General features: G+C 37.3%; 1 pseudogene; it reads left to right on the top strand.

Moving 5' to 3' along the window:
- Nucleotides 1-1,551: 1,551 nt before the first annotated feature.
- Nucleotides 1,552-2,328, top strand: LOC129401881 (60S ribosomal protein L5-like; annotated as a pseudogene).
- Nucleotides 2,329-5,281: the final 2,953 nt, after the last annotated feature.

The raw sequence follows: 5,281 nt of genomic DNA, 5'->3' as shown, positions 1-5,281 counted from the left end.
CCCAGTTTGGGCACATTCTTTGAAGACACTGTTTTTTGAGTTGGAAAAAAACCTCAAAGGGCTGTCTTCATGCATGGCATGTATGAACCCCTGGGTTCATACAGTCTTTTGCCCTGCACAGTGCCCTGAGCATCAAGTCAGCAGTAACCCTAATCACTGTTGGGAGGGGCCTAAAAGAAAACAAATTAAAAGCCACCTTTTTAAAGAAGAGAAAGTACTTCTTTTATAATTAAAGACAACTTTTAAAATCTCATTTGTTAATAAATGTATTGTAACTGATAAATGGTAACAAACCCAATTTTGTTGTAGAGTACACTGGATCTTCTAAGCAGGGAAAATACATTTCTTAGAGCAGATTATCTAGAAACAGAACTTCTAGGGAAATTGTGAATGACTGCTACACATGTGTTAAATGAATATTAACATCTCTTACAATTCAAAATTTAAAATCACACTATTGATGAACTATTTATAAATTTCTATAAGATGAAGTGGAGATCCACTTTTGAATAAAAAGATAACGAGACTAAATAAACATATTTATTCTAATTAGAGCAAAGAACAATTCAATATTAAGTCAGTGATTCTCAATAGCAGGAGTGTTACAGGAAAATGAGTAATCATCTTTCCCATCATGAAAATGTCACAATATTTAGGGTGAGGTATAACAAAGCACCTACTGATTTATATAAATTCATTGGGTACAACTCCCCCAATGAAGATGCATTTCTTAATTATATTTTAGTGTATATACATAGTATGACAACAGCAGTTATTAAAAGTTGAAAGTAATTGTTCTCAATGCATAAGTAACTGGGGTAAATTTCTTTCTCATTTACTCCAAATTTCAGGTTTGGTTTACCAACACTGTATATTTATATTTCATCATTACCTACTGAAAACATAAATTTATGTCAATTATATGAATAATACCTCATATGTATTGTTATTGGAGCTAGTGTGAATTCAAGGGGCACATTAAGATAAAAACATACCTATGAATTGCTTGAATAAATGTCATCACTGTATCACTGTCATCCAGTTGTTCATCACTTTACTGGAGCGGGCACCAGTAATGTCTCCATTCTTCGCAGCCCTGAGATTTTAGCAGTCTATCCTTACTCATCTTTCCCAATGATTGAAGGCTCTTTCAGGGTCAAGGGAATGAGACCTGATAAAAGTGAGTTTTAGAGCCCAGATAGATGGCTCAAAGAGTTACAGATTTGAAAACCAGCACCATATGGTTCCTCAGCATGGCCAGATATGACCCTCCCAAAATAATTATAGAACTATTATTATGTTGAAGATAGAGCCTTTAAAAACAGTTTATGGGCCAAGGCACAGTGCAGTAGGTAATGTGCTTGCCTTGCATGCAGCTGACCTGGGTTGGATTCCCCATACCTTATATGGTCCCACAAATCCCACCAGGAGTGATACCTGAGTGAAGAACCAGGAGTGGGCCCTGCCCACAGCTGAGTATGCCCCGCAAGTGCAAAAGAATTAATCAACAGATCTGTGGAAAACTGCAGAAGCAGGTTTCTGTAATGCAGGATGTGGTTTATTAAAGTTCTCAAGAACAAGGAATACTTCAAGAGAAGCCAATGAAACTGAGAAACGAGTAAGAGCACAAAAATGATTACTATGTTCCAAAACACTTGGCAATCCTGGATAAAAGTAAATAAATACACCCAAATATAGGACAATTGTCTGTGTAACCAGCAAGACAGCATTTGTCAGATTCCTTATGACTGTATAGGAGATGTGATGGTTTGAGCAGCTTATGTTCATGAACTTCCAAAGTGTGATGTGATGGTTGGTCTGACAGATTAGACTGCAGCTCATTGAACAGGCTTTATGCCGGCCCGAAGTTTTCTCAATAGGCTTAGCATCAAAAAGATTTATGAAGGCCAAGTAGAGGTCACCAGAGATGAGAACAAAGTGAAAAGCATTGATGGACATTCTGCTGCCTTCACCTGCTGCGTGGATGCGAACTTGCCAGATCTTGTAGATGCAGAATTTTGTTTCTCTATAGGAAACAAAATTTGGGTAGCCTGAAAGGAGCTGTGGGTGGAGGCCTGTACATCTCTCACCAAATTATGCCCTGGTTATGACTTGGAAAGTAAAATACTTAAAGGAGACATAAGTCAGAAAATGATCATGGGACAGAAGTTTCCAGACTCATGCATTACATAAGGGAAGATGAAAATGCTTATAAAGAAATAATTTTCTCAGTACACAGAGAACATAAATCCAGACATGATGAAGGAGCTGTATAAGAAAGCTCATGTGGCTATATGGGAAGACCCTGTCTACGAGAAAACAAATTGAGAGATGTTTGAAAAGGAGGTGAAACCATGCGTCCCCAGGTGTTTCTGTTTCAAAAGTAGCTCAGAAGGCAAGTTTCTTCACAGTTCAGGACTAGGCTTCTGAGACCTAAATTAATCAAATCAAGATATTTTTAATGAATATTTTTCAAAGACAATAACAAACCTACTAACTGAGAAGCAAGAGAAAACAAAAAGTGATTAATCTGAAATAAGGGGTTAAAACCAGGATTTGGGGTTAGGTCATTTTGTAGGTGACTCCATTGATCGCATTACTCTGAGTATAAGAGTTCTTTCATTAAGTTTAGAAAGGACTGGGACAGGAAGGGAGTCATAAACTTAAAGACAATCAAGCTGCAGCCATGGCCATGGGCGTCCTTTGACATGGTTGTTTTTCATTTTTGGGAAGTGGTATATAACCTACTCAGACAGAAGTAAGGGACTATCAGCAGCCATACAGCCTCTAGAAAATCACTGCTCCTTTTCCTTTGCTAAGGAGTAAGCACAAATTAAACCTGGACAGAGTAAGATCAAACCACCAGCAGTGTGTAGGGTACAGTGCCGCTTGAGCCAGTCCCAGCTGAGACTGTCACTGTCACTGTCATCCTGTTGCTCATCGAATTTGCTCAAGTGGGCACCAATAATTATCTCTCATTGTGAGACTTATTGTTACTGTTTTGGGCATATCGAATACATCACGGGTAGCTTGCCAGGCTCTGCCGTGCGGGAGCAATACTCTTGGTAGCTTGTATATATACATACATACATATATGTGTATACATACATATATATGTACGTGTATACACACAAACACACACACATATATAGCACTGTACCACTGTCATCCCATTGCTCATTGATTTACTCAAGCGGGCACCAGTAACGTCTCCATTGTGAGACTTCTTGTTACTGTTTTTGGCATATTGAATAAGCCACAGGGAGCTTTCCAGGCTCTGCCGTGCGTGTGAGGTACTCTCTATAACTTGCTGGGCTCTCCAAGAAGGATGGAAGAATCGAACCCGGGTCAGCCGCGTGCAAGGCAAATGCCCTACCCGCTGTGCTACAACACTTTAGGCAAGGTTTTTCACTTTAGCCAAAGTTTTTCAACGGCAAAACATGTACTCTATACAACTAACAGTGAGGATGGATTATATATATATGGATATATATGTATATTTATTTATATGTATAGATATCCAATATCTCCATATATATATATATATGATATGCCAGATATCTGTGTCTGCAGTCATGGTTTGAAACATGGGGTTAAGCAGAGTATAGGCACTAGAGTAACAACCTATTTCATTAAAGTATGAGAAAACAGAGGTTAGAAGAGTTTCAGAGGAGATTTTTGAGAGGAAGTATTAGAGATAGGCTTTGAACTCTTGAGCCTCCCAAAGCTGAGGCCAGGGTAGAGTAGCTTATAGAAAACAAGGAGGATTAAGTGAAATTCTGCATAATGAACCTAATCCCCCTCCCTCAGAAAGCCTATAACATGAAAGACAGAGTCAAAAATAAACACTTCAAGAAAAAGCAACCAAGAGGAAACTGAGATGCAGAGAGCAGAATAAAGCTTTTAAACAATACATAATGAGATAAGCTCTCACATCTGTGAAACAAGAACAAAATTCTATAAAAGAAATCACCAGAGAACAACCAACAGCTCTTGGAAATAAAAATATGACCAAATTTTTAAAAGAAAGTCTGGAAGATAAAGTTAACAAATTCTCTCAGGAAAAAAAAATATTTAGAATAGGGAAAAAGAGAAAAGAGGGAAGAGAAAACTGAGAAGAAAGAAAATACAGGATCAATTAGTGAAGACCCATAGTCTTAAAAAACAGGAGTGTCACAAAGAAAGAAAAATACTAAAGAAACCAACTTATATCCTCTTTAGTTAACTATTATACTATTTCATTAATATATGGATATTATTTATTTTTGACTGGAAATAAAGGCTACAAGCTACAAATATCCATGTTACATCATTTTCACCTTTATGAAAATAATTTAAATGGAAATTTCTGAAATATAATTAGGTTTTAAAATATTTGTTGTGGTAACAATTTGGGAACTGAAAACATCTGTGTATACCTCCACTGGTCAGTATCTAAGGTGAAACTTTCTGTCCAGGGTGACTAGCTTTTACCAAAGGATATACAAATTCGGTGTGGCAGGAGGATAGGGGGGATGAATGGCTGATGGACTGCTCTGATAGACTACTGTTTGTTCTGTTGTGTAGACCTTCCTATCAGTTCTGTACCTACACTCTTGCCCAAATTCCATGCTCTGATTTCTGTTTTCTTTTGTATGTGTGTGAGTGTGTGTGTGTGTGAGAGAGAGAGAAAGAGAGAGAGAGAGAGAGATGCACATGACTAACTACTGAAGTTGAATAAGCATTTATTAAGCAGTTACTAAGGCTATGACTCTGCCTTTATCATGTAGTTTAGACAGAGTCCACATTCTGTCCACATCATGATCCCTTTCTCTCATTTGGAGCACAAGCCAAATGCTTGGTCATTCCCTTCTAATATCCACTTGTGCCATTTTGTCCTTGTCTCTAATCCTCTAGTCCTTCCCATTCCTTATGACCAAGTTTCTTTAAGTACTTCTCCTATTCAAGAAACAAGACCCTCATCATACTCAAAGAGTAATTTCTTATGGCTCTGATAATTTAGTCTTGGAAGGCAAATGTGTATTTAATATTGTTTTTAACAAGTGTAAAAATGAGAATTATCCTATCTCTTGCAAACATGATTTTGAGTAAAACATATTCACAGGTGGCTCAAAATAATAGACCTCCCATAAAGATAATGCTTATTTGTGAAAATCACTCAGTTCTTATGAGCTATGTAAAGAATCAATCACAGAGACATACACTGTGAATTCTGTAATAAATGGGCCTATTGTTGATTTTCACATCCATTTTCTAAATGAGAAGCTCAAGCTACAGTCTT

The sequence above is a fragment of the Sorex araneus genome, chromosome 2 (assembly GCF_027595985.1).
Source record: "Sorex araneus isolate mSorAra2 chromosome 2, mSorAra2.pri, whole genome shotgun sequence".
Classification (NCBI taxonomy): Eukaryota; Metazoa; Chordata; class Mammalia; order Eulipotyphla; family Soricidae; genus Sorex; species Sorex araneus.
This window is presented reverse-complemented; position numbering and strand designations above follow the sequence as displayed.